Source organism: Lissotriton vulgaris, chromosome 2_1 (assembly GCF_964263255.1).
Source record: "Lissotriton vulgaris chromosome 2_1, aLisVul1.2, whole genome shotgun sequence".
Classification (NCBI taxonomy): domain Eukaryota; kingdom Metazoa; phylum Chordata; class Amphibia; order Caudata; family Salamandridae; genus Lissotriton; species Lissotriton vulgaris.
The window spans coordinates 96,991,010-97,006,708 of record NC_141687.1 but is presented as its reverse complement, the minus strand read 5'-3'; positions in this window follow the sequence as shown (position 1 = coordinate 97,006,708).

Below are 15,699 nucleotides of genomic sequence, written 5' to 3'. Positions count from 1 at the left end.
GGACTGACCACAGCTGCGTTCACTTCACCTACAACAAGCCAAAACCCACCAACCACCTCCAACCAACTCTGCAAAGAAACTGGAACAAAATCACCACGGACCAGATCTCCGCATCGCTCCTTCTTAACACCCCAGCCCACTCCTCTAACGTAAACGAAGCCGCCACCAACCTGACCCTATGGTTATCCAACACCGCCGACACCTTAGCACCACTGAAAAAACGTCAAAGCAAACCTGGCAGCAAAAAGGCCTCATGGTTCAACGATGATCTTAAGAAGTCCAAGAAACTCTGCCGCTCCCTTGAAAAGGCCTGGAAAAAAGACCCAACCACCAGCACCAAGGACGCCTTCAAAAACGCCACCCGCACTCACCACCAACTAATCCGAAAGGCCAAGAAAACAGCATTCAAGGATCGACTTGACAACAACGCCCACAACAGCAAGGAACTTTTCAACATCGTCAAGGAATTTTCCAATCCCTCAGCCAACTCCAACGACATCACCCCCTCTCAAGCCCTCTGCGACTCCCTAGCCTCATTCTTCCACAACAAGATTGCAGACATCCACAACAGCTTCGACAACCAACCCGGAAACCAACCCACCCTACCATTTGCTGAACATTCTCCCCCCGGGAACATCCTTAACGAGTGGAACCCAATCTCCATTGAGGACACAATCCGCCTGATGAATTCCATCCACTCAGGATCCCCCACAGACCCATGTCCTCACCACATCTTCAACAAAGCAGACTCCGTCATAGCACCGCACCTCCGAGACGTCATCAACTGCTCCTTCAACTCCGCCACCTTCCCGGAAGACTGGAAACACGCTGAACTCACCGCCCTCCTGAAAAAACCCACAGCGGACCCCACCGAACTCAAGAATTACCGCCCCATCTCACTCCTTCCATTCCCGGCCAAAGTCATCGAGAAAGCTGTCAACAACCAACTCGCCGCCTTCCTCGAAGCCAACAAATCCCTCGACTCCTCACAATCTGGCTTCCGAGCAAAACACAGCACTGAGACCGCCCTCATCGCAGCAACAGACGACATTCGAACTCTATTGGACAATGGAGACACAGTCGCCCTCATCCTCCTCGACCTCTCTGCAGCTTTCGACACAGTCTGCCACAGCACCCTTTTACAACGCCTCAATAACATCGGAATCCAAGGAAAAGCACTTGATTGGATCACCTCATTCCTCACCGGAAGAACTCAGAGAGTCCGCCTCCCACCATTCAAGTCCGAGGCCACTGAAGTCATTTGTGGCGTACCACAAGGATCCTCACTCAGCCCCACCCTCTTCAACGTATACATGAGCCCCCTCGCGGCCATCGCACGCCAACACAACCTCAACATCATCTCTTACGCGGAGGACACTCAACTAATCCTCTCCCTCACCAATGACCCCAGCACCGCCAAAACTAACCTACACGAAGGAATGAAAGAAGTTGCCGAATGGATGAAACAAAGCCGTCTGAAACTGAACTCAGACAAAACAGAAGTCCTCATCTTAGGTACATCCCCCTCTGCATGGGACGACTCCTGGTGGCCGGAAGCCCTCGGAAAAGCACCCATCCCGACAGACCACGCACGGAACCTAGGCGTCATCCTTGATTCTTCACTCTCAATGAACAAACAAGTCAGCGCCGTATCCTCTTCCTGCTTCAACATTCTTCGCATGCTCAGAAAAACATTTCGCTGGATCCCCACCGAAACAAGGAAAACTGTCACCCATGCTCTGGTCACGAGCCGCCTGGACTACGGAAACACCCTCTACGCAGGCACTACCGCTAAACTCCAGAAGAAACTCCAACAAATCCAAAACGCCTCAGCCAGGATCATATTAGACATCCCACGCAACGAACACATCTCTGGTCACCTTAAAGACCTCCACTGGCTACCCGTCAATAAGAGGATCTCTTTCCGACTGCTAACCCACACACACAAATCACTCTACAACATCGGTCCAGAATGCCTCAACTCACGACTATCCTTCTACACCCCCTCCCGCCAACTACGTTCTTCCAGCCAAGCCCTCGCCACTGTACCTCGCATCAACAAGACCACCATGGGAGGCAGATCCTTCTCATACCTGGCTGCTAAATCATGGAACTCACTCCCCGCTTACCTTCGCCTTACCCAGAACCACCTAGCATTCAGAAAGCAACTTAAAACGTGGATATTTGACAAATAGTCCTCCTCCCCTTTCTAAGCGCCTTGAGACCCTCTGGGTATGTAGTGCGCTATATAAATTCTCTGACTTGACTTGACTTGTTATGACAGACTGTCGAAGGCGGCGGAGAGGTCGAGTAGGACGAGGGCAACTGTTTCTCCACTGTCCAGTAGTGTTCGGATGTCGTCTGTCGCTGCAATAAGGGCGGTTTCGGTGCGTTGTTTGGCTTGAAAGCCGGACTGTGAGGAGTCGAGGGAGTTGTTGGATTCAAGGAAGGCGGCGAGCTGTCTGTTGACGGCTTTCTCAATGGCTTTGGCAGGGAATGGGAGGAGGGAGATGGGGCGGTAGTTCTTAAGTTCAGAGGGGTCTGCTGTGGGTTTCTTCAGGAGGGCGCTGAGTTCGGCGTGTTTCCAGCTTTCCGGGAAGGTAGCGGAGTTGAAGGAGCAGTTGATGACGTCACGGAGATGGGGTGCGATGATGGAGTCTGCTTTGTTGAAGATATGGTGGGGGCAGGGGTCGGTTGGCGAACCTGAATGGATGGAGTTCATTAGGCGGATGGTGTCTTCAGTGGTGATTGTGTTCCAGGCATTAAGGATGTTAGAGTGTGGTTTAGGTTCGGAGGTGGGTGGAGTGGATTGTTCATTGGAAATGTTCTCAAAGCTGTTATGTATGTCGGCGATTTTGTTGTAGAAGAAAGAGGATAACGAGTCGCAGAGGTCTTGGGAGGGAGTAATGTCGTTTGAGGCTGCGGTGGGGTTGGTAAATTCTTTAACGATGTTGAATAGTTCTTTGCTGTTTTGGGCGTTGTTGTCAAGTCGATCCTTGAATTCTGATTTCTTGGTGGATCTGATCAGTTGGTGGTGTTTGCGGGTGGCTGTCTTGAAGGTGGTCAGGTTGTCAGTGGTTGTTTTTTTTTCTCCATGTTTTCTCGAGAGTACGGCATAGTTTCTTGGATTTATTAAGGTCCTCGTTGAACCAGGGGGCCTTTTTGCTACCTTGTTTGATCTGGTGGTTTTTCAGGGGTGCTAATTCGTCAGCGCTGTGGGTGATCCATTGTGTGAGTTTGGTGGCGTCTTGGTTTGGGTCCGATGATGTGGCAGGAGGGTTTTGGTTAAGCGATGTGAAGAGTTGGTCGGAGGTGATTTTGGTCCAGTTTCTTCATGGAATGGGTTGTGGTGGGACGTGGGTCGTGGTCTTTTTGTAACTGAAGTGGACGCAGCTGTGGTCCATCCAATGGAGAGCTGTGGTGTGATCGAAGGAGATGTATTTGCTGGAGGTGAAGATAGGGTCGAGCGTGTGTCCGGCTAAGTGGGTGGGGGTGTCAACAAGTTGTTTGAGTCCGAGATTGGCAAGGTTGTCCAGGAGGGCGGTGGTGTTGCTGTCGTTATTCTTTTCCAGGTGGAAGTTGAGGTCTCCCAGTAGAATGTAGTTCTCGGAGGCGAGGGCATGTGGGCTGATGAATTCAGTGATGTCTTCGCTGAATTGTTTACGGGTTCCTGGAGGTCTGTAGATGAGGGTGCCTCTAAGTGTGGACCTGGTGTCGGTGTGGATCTGAAAGTGGAGGTGTTCGGCGGTTACAAGGTTATCGTCGAGGCTGGTCGTGATTCTGATGGTGTTCTAATGGACGATGGCTATGCCTCCTCCTGTTTGGTTGGTGTGGTCTTTTCGGATGATCTTGTAGTTGTCCGGGGTGGCTATGGTGATGTCGGGTGCAGAAGAGGCGTTCATCCAGGTTTCTGTAAGGAAGGCGATGTCCGGTGAAGCAGTGTCGAGTAGGTCCCAGAGTTCCGTGGCGTGTCTGTGGACCGAGCGGGTGTTCAACAGGATGCACTTCAGGTGGTTGTGGTCAGAGTAGTCTTTGGAGTTGGTGGATTTGGTGTGGGTCCTGATACAGGCAAAGGGGCGGTGGGTACGTCCTGGGGCAGCCTCGTAGCATTGTAGTGTGCGTCTGGGGTTAAGGGCTAGGAGGGTGGCGGCGGCATACGTTAAGCGGGAGGGGTGTTGTTTGCGGGGGGCAGGGGGTCTGGCGCTGGGCGCGGTCCAGGCGCGGACGGGCGTAGACGGGCTTACCTTTGGCGCACCTTCTGCGCGCATGGGGCGCGACCGCTGCGTGTGAACGCTGTGCTCAAATGCATCTGTCATTAATGGATGGTGGAGGGGGGAGGGTCAGCTGGGAGGCGGAGGGCGGGGTGGAGGTCCGGGCAGGGAGGCACAACAACAAACTACAAGATGGCAGCAGGCCAGAAACGAAACTGGATTGGGGGCAATACCTCGAAAACCACGCTATGCAATAATAATACAGTGAAATGGTTTAAATTAAAGGCACAATGCGATTCCACTGACTGCGCGCTTGATAATACAGTGAACTGATTTAAATTACAGGCACAATGCGATACCACTGACTGCGCGCTGCGAGGCTAAATTATTTAAATATTAATTTGGCAGCAATGAGATAAAGATAGCAATGCGAGGAAAGGCAGGTTCAATTGTGAGGTGCAACGATACCACTGCGGGCGGGGAGCTGCGTGGGGAACGAACGCTTCTGGAGGAATTCAGGACTGCTTCAGGCGAAATTCATCACTGCCACCCTCTGGATCATCACTACCACCTCTGGTTCACCAGTGCCACCCTCTGGTTCATCACTGCCACCCTCTGGTTCATCACTGCCACCCTCTGGTTCATCACTGCCACCCTCTAGTTCACCAGTGCCACCCTCTAGTTCACCAGTGCCAACCTCTAGTTCACCACTGCCACCCTCTGGTTCATCACTGCCACCCTCTGGTTCAAGGCTACCACCCTCTGGTTCAAGGCTGCCACCCTCTAGTTCGCCAGTGCCACCCTCTAGTTCACCACTGCCACCCTCTGGTTAATCACTGCCACTCTCTGGTTCATTACTGCCACCCGCTGGTTCATTACTGCCACCCTCTGGTTCATTACTGCCACCCTCTGGTTCATTACTGCCACCCTCTGGTTCGCCACTGCCACCCTCTGGTTCGCCACTGCCACCCTCTGGTTCATCACTGCCACCCTCTGGTTCATCACTGCCACCCTCTGGTTCATCAAAGCACCCTCTGGTTTGCCACTGCCACCCTCTGGTTTGCCACTGCCACCCTCTGGTTCGCCACTGCCACCCTCTGGTTCGCCGCTGCCACCCTCTGGTTCGCCACTGCCACCCTCTGGTTCGCCACTGCCACCCTCTGGTTCGCCGGATCATGACTGCCACCCTCTGGATCATCACTGCCACCCTCTGGATCATCACTACCACCTCTGGTTCACCAGTGCCACCCTCTGGTTCATCACTGCCACCCTCTGGTTTATCACTGCCACCCTCTAGTTCGCCAGTGCCACCCTCTAGTTCCCCAGTGCCACCCTCTAGTTCACCAGTGCCACCCTCTGGTTCATCACTGCCACCCTCTGGTTCAAGGTTGCCACCCTCTGGTTCAAGGCTGCCACCCTCTGGTTCATCACTGCCACCCTCTAGTTCGCCAGTGCCACCCTCTAGTTCACCAGTGCCACCCTCTAGTTCACCACTGCCACCCTCTGGTTGATCACTGCCACTCTCTGTTTCATTACTGCCAGCCGCTGGTTCATTACTGCCAGCCACTGGTTCATTACTGCCACCCTCTGGTTCGCCACTGCCACCCTCTGGTTCATCACTGCCACCCTCTGGTTCATCACTGCCAACCTCTGGTTCATCAAAGCACCCTCTGGTTCGTCACTGCCACCCTTTGGTTCGTCACTGCCACCCTCTGGTTCGCCACTGCCACCCTCTGGTTCGCCGCTGCCACCCTCTGGTTCGCCGCTGCCACCCTCTGGTTCGTCACTGCCACCCTCTGGTTCGCCGCTGCCACCCTCTGGTTCGTCACTGCCACCCTCTGGTTCGCCACTGCCACCCTCTGGTTCGCCACTGCCACCCTCTGGTTCGCCGCTGCCACCCTCTGGTTCGCCGCTGCCACCCTCTGGTTCGCCGCTGCCACCCTCTGGTTCGTCGCTGCCACCCTCTGGTTCGCCGCTGCCACCCTCTGGTTCGTCACTGCCACCCTCTGGTTCGCCGCTGCCACCCTCTGGTTTGCCGCTGCCACCCTCTGGTTCGCCGCTGCCACCCTCTGGTTCGCCACTGCCACCCTCTGGTTCACCACTGCCACCCTCTGGTTCGCCGGATCATGACTGCCACCCTCTGGATCATCACTGCTACCCTCTGGATCATCACTGCCACCCTCTGGTTAAAGGCTGCCACCCTCTGGTTAAAGGCTGCCACCCTCTGGTTGATCACTGCCATCCTCTGGTTGAACACCGCCATCCTCTGGTTCATCCATGCCACCCTCTAGTTCATTACTGCCACCCTCTGGTTCGCCACTGCCACCCTCTTGATCATCACTGCCACCCTCTTGATCATCACTGCCACCCTCTGGATCATCACTGCCACCCTCTGGTTCATTACTGCCACCCTCTGGTTCGCCACTGCCACCCTCTGGTTCGCCACTGCCACCCTCTGGTTCGCCACTGCCACCCTCTGGTTCATCACTGCCACCCTCTGGTTCAACAAAGCACCCTCTGGTTCGCCACTGCCACCCTCTGGTTCGCCACTGCCACCCTCTGGTTCGCCAATGCCACCCTCTGGTTCGCTGCTGCCACCCTCTGGTTCGCCGCTGCTACCCTCTGGTTCGCTACTGCCACCCTCTGGTTCGCCACTGCCAACCTCTGGTAAGCCGGATCATGACTGCCACCCTCTGGATCATCACTGCCACCCTCTGGATCATCACTACCACCTCTGGTTCACCAGTGCCACCCTCTGGTTCATCACTGCCACCCTCTGGTTCATCACTGCCACCCTCTAGTTCGCCAGTGCCACCCTCTAGTTCGCCAGTGCCACCCTCTAGTTCGCCAGTGCCACCCTCTAGTTCACCAGTGCCACCCTCTAGTTCACCACTGCCACCCTCTGGTTCATCACTGCCACCCTCTGGTTCATCACTGCCACCCTCTGGTTCAAGGCTACCACCCTCTGGTTCAAGGCTGCCACCCTCTAGTTGGCCAGTGCCACCCTCTAGTTCACCACTGCCACCCTCTGGTTAATCACTGCCACTCTCTGGTTAATCACTGCCACTCTCTGGTTCATTACTGCCACCCGCTGGTTCATTACTGCCACCCGCTGGTTCATTACTGCCACCCTCTGGTTCATTACTGCCACTCTCTGGTTCATTACTGCCACCCTCTGGTTCATTACTGCCACCCTCTGGTTCGCCACTGCCACCCTCTGGTTCATCACTGCCACCCTCTGGTTCATCACTGCCACCCTCTGGTTCATCAAAGCACCCTCTGGTTTGCCACTGCCACCCTCTGGTTTGCCACTGCCACCCTCTGGTTTGCCACTGCCACCCTCTGGTTTGCCACTGCCACCCTCTGGTTTGCCACTGCCACCCTCTGGTTCATCACTGCCACCCTCTGGTTCATCAAAGCACCCTCTGGTTTGCCACTGCCACCCTCTGGTTTGCCACTGCCACCCTCTGGTTTGCCGCTGCCACCCTCTGGTTTGCCGCTGCCACCCTCTGGTTTGCCGCTGCCACCCTCTGGTTCGCCGCTGCCACCCTCTGGTTCGCCACTGCCACCCTCTGGTTCGCCACTGCCACCCTCTGGTTCGCCGGATCATGACTGCCACCCTCTGGATCATCACTGCCACCCTCTGGATCATCACTACCACCTCTGGTTCACCAGTGCCACCCTCTGGTTCATCACTGCCACCCTCTGGTTCATCACTGCCACCTTCTAGTTCGCCAGTGCCACCCTCTAGTTCCCCAGTGCCACCCTCTAGTTCACCAGTGCCACCCTCTGGTTCATCACTGCCACCCTCTGGTTCAAGGTTGCCACCCTCTGGTTCAAGGCTGCCACCCTCTGGTTTGCCACTGCCACCCTCGGTTTTACCAGTCCCACCCTCTGGATCATCATTGCCACCCTCTGGATCATCATTGCCACCCTCTGGTTCATTACTGCCACCCTCTGGTTCATTACTGCTACCCTCTGGTTCGCCACTGCCACCCTCTGGATCATCACTGCCACCCTCTGGATCATCACTGCCACCCTCTGGGTCAAGGCTGCCACCCTCTGGTTGATCACTGCCATCCTCTGGTTCATTAATTCCACCCTCTGGTTCGCCACTGCCACCCTCTTGATCATCACTGCCACCCTCTGGATCATCACTGCCACCCTCTGGATCATTACTGCCACCCTCTGGTTTGCCACTGCCAACCTCTGGATCATCACTGCCATCCTCTGGTTTGCCACTGCCACCCTCTGGACCATCACTGCCACCCTCTGGTTCATCACTGCCACCCTCTGGTTTGCCACTGCCACCCTCTGGTTTGCCACTGCCACCCTCTGGTTTGCCACTGCCACCCTCTGGTTCGCCACTGCCACCCTCTGGTTCATTACTGCCAACCTCTGGCTCACCAGTGCCACCCTCTGGTTCGCCACTGCCACCCTCTGATTCCGCACTGCCACCCTCTGGTTCACCAGTGCCACCCTCTGGTTCACCAGTGCCACCCTCTGGTTCACCAGTGCCACCCTCTGGTTAATCACTGCCACTCTCTGGTTAATCACTGCCACTCTCTGGTTCATTACTGCCACCCGCTGGTTCATTACTGCCACCCGCTGGTTCATTACTGCCACCCTCTGGTTCATTACTGCCACTCTCTGGTTCATTACTGCCACCCTCTGGTTCATTACTGCCACCCTCTGGTTCGCCACTGCCACCCTCTGGTTCATCACTGCCACCCTCTGGTTCATCACTGCCACCCTCTGGTTCATCAAAGCACCCTCTGGTTTGCCACTGCCACCCTCTGGTTTGCCACTGCCACCCTCTGGTTTGCCACTGCCACCCTCTGGTTTGCCACTGCCACCCTCTGGTTTGCCACTGCCACCCTCTGGTTCATCACTGCCACCCTCTGGTTCATCAAAGCACCCTCTGGTTTGCCACTGCCACCCTCTGGTTTGCCACTGCCACCCTCTGGTTTGCCGCTGCCACCCTCTGGTTTGCCGCTGCCACCCTCTGGTTTGCCGCTGCCACCCTCTGGTTCGCCGCTGCCACCCTCTGGTTCGCCACTGCCACCCTCTGGTTCGCCACTGCCACCCTCTGGTTCGCCGGATCATGACTGCCACCCTCTGGATCATCACTGCCACCCTCTGGATCATCACTACCACCTCTGGTTCACCAGTGCCACCCTCTGGTTCATCACTGCCACCCTCTGGTTCATCACTGCCACCTTCTAGTTCGCCAGTGCCACCCTCTAGTTCCCCAGTGCCACCCTCTAGTTCACCAGTGCCACCCTCTGGTTCATCACTGCCACCCTCTGGTTCAAGGTTGCCACCCTCTGGTTCAAGGCTGCCACCCTCTGGTTTGCCACTGCCACCCTCGGTTTTACCAGTCCCACCCTCTGGATCATCATTGCCACCCTCTGGATCATCATTGCCACCCTCTGGTTCATTACTGCCACCCTCTGGTTCATTACTGCTACCCTCTGGTTCGCCACTGCCACCCTCTGGATCATCACTGCCACCCTCTGGATCATCACTGCCACCCTCTGGGTCAAGGCTGCCACCCTCTGGTTGATCACTGCCATCCTCTGGTTCATTAATTCCACCCTCTGGTTCGCCACTGCCACCCTCTTGATCATCACTGCCACCCTCTGGATCATCACTGCCACCCTCTGGATCATTACTGCCACCCTCTGGTTTGCCACTGCCAACCTCTGGATCATCACTGCCATCCTCTGGTTTGCCACTGCCACCCTCTGGACCATCACTGCCACCCTCTGGTTCATCACTGCCACCCTCTGGTTTGCCACTGCCACCCTCTGGTTTGCCACTGCCACCCTCTGGTTTGCCACTGCCACCCTCTGGTTCGCCACTGCCACCCTCTGGTTCATTACTGCCAACCTCTGGCTCACCAGTGCCACCCTCTGGTTCGCCACTGCCACCCTCTGATTCCGCACTGCCACCCTCTGGTTCACCAGTGCCACCCTCTGGTTCACCAGTGCCACCCTCTGGTTCACCAGTGCCACCCTCTGGTTAATCCCTGCCACCCTCTGGTTGATCCCTGCCAACCTCTGGATCATCCCTGCCAACCTCTGGATCATCCCTGCCACCCTCTGGATCATCCCTGCCACCCTCTGGATCATCCCTGCCACTCTCTGGTTCATCACTGCCATCCTCTGGTTCATCACTGCCATCCTCTGGTTCATCACTGCCACCCTCTGGTTCACCACTGTAGATTATGGGGGGAAAGCACACCTGCCCGGCCTCATTTGAGATGAATTAATTTGGGGCTGGTTAATGTGTCACTGAATTTGAGCTTCAAGTCTGGCACCTGCTTCCTTAGCTGTAAATGCTTCCTGTTGCAGTTTATTTGTTTTTACAGGATCATTTTGCCATACTTGTAACTATTCTCTGACCCTGCTTTGAGGTTCAGAGCAGGGTCAGAAAGTAGGCAACTGAACTTTGGAGGGGCCCCTCAGGAAGCACTACAGGGAATGGTTACAAATTAGCTTGAACTTTTGCACCTGCATATGTTTTCAGTTTTGCAAAATTCGTTTTTGTGCAATTTCGAGAGATTCGTGGGGCGCGAATTTGTGCTAAATCGAACTCGCAATCCGCGACTTTGTGCAAATTAGCGGATTGTTGGTTTTTTTGCGTGTTTGTGGGGGTTTTTGCGTCTTCGCAAGCCGCTTGCAGCGCACCGATCGCAAAGTTACCCATGCGGTCGTACATGGGCGCGGCCATCATGTGCGCGTTGCGTATTTCCGGTTCCTGGAGCAATTGGAAATCTCACGTTGTGTGTGGCGTGCTATTACGAGTTCACCTGTGTTTTTGCCTGCTCTCGGGGAAAATATCGCGCAAACTTACCCATGCGGTCCTCTATGGGCACGGCCATCTTGTTTTTTATTCATTGCTATGGTTTTTGGGCATGCTACCTTTCTATCCATCTTACATCTTTGTAATCCTATGTTTTTCTGAACTTTTTTTGCTTTTTTTCTATCTCTACAATTTCCTACATCTATATTTTGTTTTTTTAAAAACTTTTTGTTACTTTATTACCTACTTTATTTCTTTCGCTCTCTCTCTTACTTTTTTTCACACCTATTCTTTTTTCCTTTTTCTTGTGCCCAGGACCATGGCAAAGGGAGCTGACAAAGGCAAGGGGAAGGGCCCAGCACCCCGTACCCGGCTCCCTTGCGGGCGTTTAAGGGTGGAGCTAGTCCAGGCCAGGGAGATCTTCTCTGCGGTGGAGGTGGCCGCCTTTATGGTGTTTGTGCAAGTCCACCTCCCTAAGGCCGTGGCAGCAGGTGCGCTGATTGCTTCCGGTTACAGCCTTCGGGAGAGTCGCCAGCTGTGGGAGAAGGTCTGCCGGCGCATGTGGAAGGAGTCTTGGGTCCAGCGCACCTACCAGCAAGCGACGCACCGGTAGACTGACATCCTGGACCGGGAGCATAATATGCTCGACCTGCTGGGATTGGAGATCCCTGGCCTTGGTCAGTACCTATTTAATACCTACTTTTTTTTCTTTTGCTCTGTTATATTGCTAATCTATTTCTTTCCTGAAGAGTACGAATGCTGCTGATTCGATTACATTCCAGGTAAATTAATCTTTAAATAGCTTCTGTCATTGCAGGTGCTCGCCTGGTTATTGGCGTTGCTACTATGCTTACTTGTTTGCAACTTTTTACTCATTTGAGAGCATTACTGCGTAATGGTTGAGACAGTACACTCAAGTCTAGTCCTTCTTTGTACTCCTGCTGCTGCCACTTTGAAGAGATAGTGGTGGATTGATACGTTGAGTATATTATTTATTTCTTGTTATAGGACATTTGTTAGTGGTCTGCAATCATGATGTCGGAATGTGTCTGTCACACGACGTCTCATGCTGCTGAGTGATGGCAGTCGTACTAGAACCTTTTTGTTGTTGGTGTAGTTAGTGAATTACATAACTTTCCTATTAGATGGTCTGCAAATCCTGCAATACTGTACTACTATCCTCCTAGTTGACCAGATCAGATGCAATTGTTAATTTGTTTCCCCGACATAATTTTAGATTGTGTTTAAAGAAATCAAATATTTCCCAAAAAACAATCATCCATGTTGTGTTTCATTATTTCATGTTCACCAGAAGCTCCCAGAGGCAAGCCAGCGACGGCGACTGAGACTCCGGGTGAAGAAGGTGGACAGGATCAGTCCCTTGCAGGCTCTTCTGCTGGCCCCAGTAAGTTGTTCTATTGTTATATTTATACTTATACTTCCCTAACGTTCACAGCTCCTATTCATTACAAACTGTTTCCTAATAATTCTATGCTTTACAAAATAGTCTTTGATCTTCTTCTAATGTAGACTACTTTCTTCATTCTTATCCTGCCTCTACCATCACTGTCTGTGCTACTACTATTTATGATTATGAGTCGGTCTGTGTAGGTAGCTAAGCTTCCCCAGTCGGCAAACGGTGTGAATCAAAACTTTTATCCAGCAATAGCTCTAGGCACTGAGTGCAGTCCTCTGGCTTGCCCTTGCTGTCTATTCCAGTCTTTTTAATGTAAGTGCTTTGACAATTTCCAACAACAAAATGTCATTGTTTACACCAAGTAAAAAGTAGCAGTTGCCTTTTTGATTTGAGAGGAGCACATCCCATACCGCTAGTGTTTCAGAGACTATTCTACACACAAAGAAGTATGGACAAGAGAAATTGGACATTGTTGATGATCGGTGCAGTTCGACTTCCGACATAGCTCAGTCCGAACAGAAGTTGAACCCCCAATCCCCTGACCGACTATCTAGTGTGTCTGACCAATGATTTTACGACCCCGAAGAACAGAAGAAGACTACTGCCGAGTCCCGACCTATCTGAGTCACTGAAACATGACTGCCAAGTGCAGTAGTTCAAACCCTTCTGCTCACTCACTTGTTAGTTTTAAAGTTTTATTTTCAATTAAGAAATGAAAACATTATTTCTTTATTTTTAATAGCGTAGTATTCGGAGCGAGCAATGTTGATGGATGAAGACGACGTTAAAGTTTAAACAACATTCCCATGAATTAAATTACTGTGACTCAAACTTAATTATAGTTAACAGACACATGAAATTATTAGAATAACTGTGCAGGAGCCCCCACCTTCTTTAAAGTAACGCTGGTGATGACTTACTAGTAGTTGGTGATTTGTCTGGCAGAAAGGCAATGGAATCTTCTTTCTGTAATGAGAAAAATGGTGCACGTTAAGCAAGCATTCATCAGTTGTCATAAGAATTGTGTCAGGTGAATCAAGTCACTCTTACCTGTATGGCTTGGTGCTCTTACCTGCAAGGTGCTTGATGGGTTTTGCGGAGACGCTATGAGCCAAACTCCCAGAAACCTATCCTACCTCTTGTGGTTTGTTTCATAAATTCACTCCAAGATGCTAGATAGTTATTAGGGAGAGTGGCCGGATCTGACGCTAATGTAGGTTCTAGTAGTCGACCTGCAAAACAACAAGCTCACCTTAGAATCCTTCCCACTTTAACTGTACTCAACTCAACTCGCTCTGTGACACTTTGTGGTTTTACTCTAGATTTTAAACTTCCTACCTGCAATCTACTAAGAGGGGCTTCGCGTCCTGGAAGTGGTGTGATGTAGAGTCTTGTCAGGTTAGCAGAGTTGATTGGATGATGACGTCCTTGCTGTTGGTTCAGCTGAAGATTTTATTCCACCTTCTCTATAAAGATACAATTACACAATTAACTTCTAATCCATCAGAAGTACATCAAACATTTGACCTTCCCTCTTGCGCACTTACTTATCTGCTACTGCTTAACATTCCACCACTTCCTTGTTTTCTTTCTCCTTTGAGTTAACACTATTACAAAAGATATGGAAACAAAATGCAGCAGGCCTAATACAGATTCAGATTCAACTGGCCTAATACAAATACAGTAAGCCTAATAAAAGCTTTTACACAAATAACAAATGTCTTTGTTTTCCTTTAGTCCTTTTCCTCTTGCAACTTCAGAAGAAATAGGTTTCCAAAAATTGTTCTGATTTCAAATCGAGTGGCTAGCGTTGGGCGCCTTCAAAAGAAAAGTAAATACTTCGCTTTTGTCATTTCAAAGTTGCCAAGTCCTGAATTCCCTTTTCCGTCAAAAGCTGTGACCTCTGAAGGGACCTCGAGATGCGCGATGTCTTCACGTTGAAGGCTGGAAGGCTAAGCGCCTTCTGGAAGGTCGGGTGGGGTTTTTATACCTGAGCCACACCCGAACGTGCAGACGCTAACGTGAACTCTGCCGCTTGTTTCCATCCAAGCGTCTGAGAAAAGATAAACAAACGCGTCTGTTTTTAGCTTCTTCTCGAAGCGAGAACACAAGGTGTGCAAATTACCAAGCAGGGATCTTGTCTTGAATACGATGTTCCTTAAACCACCGCCAAGAGTCACATTTTAAGAATAACTCCCCGCCAAGAGTCTCAAAAGAAATATCAGTTCGTACAACATGATTCATTAAGCACTGGTACATGCAAACGTTCTAAATCACATTTAACACTTCAAACAGCATAGTAACATGTTAATGAATACAAGGAGTGCTGGATGCACGGGACAGGGGTGGGTTTTAATAATACAAAATTAGCGCAGTTTCTTAACGTGCGCGTTACAGACATTTACCTTCAATGGGGGTTGCAGAACCTGAAGCCGCGGAATCATGACAGTACCCCCCTCGTAGAATCCCCCATAACACTGTAGGAACTGGTTTTGGTTTATCAGGATACTTAGCATGGAATATTTTCAACATTTTAGGAGCATTCTGCAGATTCACCAATGGTTCCCACGTCCTTTCTTTAGGACCGTAACCCTTCCAATCAACTAAGTAATGCAGTTTTCCTTTCACCCTCTTAGAATCTAGGACAGCCCTAACTTCAAATTCTGGAATTCCATCAACATCAATAGCTGGAGGGTGACCAAGATCTCTTGTTTCTGGATTGCAAGGTTTAATCAAAGAGATATGAAATACTGGATGTATGCGATACTTAACAGGTAGTGCTAACCTTACACAAACTGGATTGACCACTTTTTCTATAGAAAAGGGTCCAATAAATCTTGGGCGGAAAGTTTTATGACATCTCAATCTAAGATTTTTAGTTGCTAACCACACTTTATCTCCTACAGAATAAAGTGGTGCTTTAGAACGATGTTTATCAGCATATAATTTTTGGGTTTCCTTTGCTTGCGCCAAATGTTGTTGTGCTTCTTGTTGATTAGCAACTAATTCTTTTACATAATCAGACACTGCCGGAACTAGAGTTGAATCCAAATCTGATCCTAATATTTCCTTAGGATGATAGCCAAATGTACAAAAGAAAGGGGACATACCAATTGAAGAATGGTCAGAGTTATTGTACGCAAATTCTGCGGCCCACAAAATATCTGACCATTCTTGATCATGAGTAACTAACATGCATCGTAACAGCTGTTCGACAGTTTGATTTGTACGCTCGGTTAATCCATCAGTTTGTGGATGATAGCA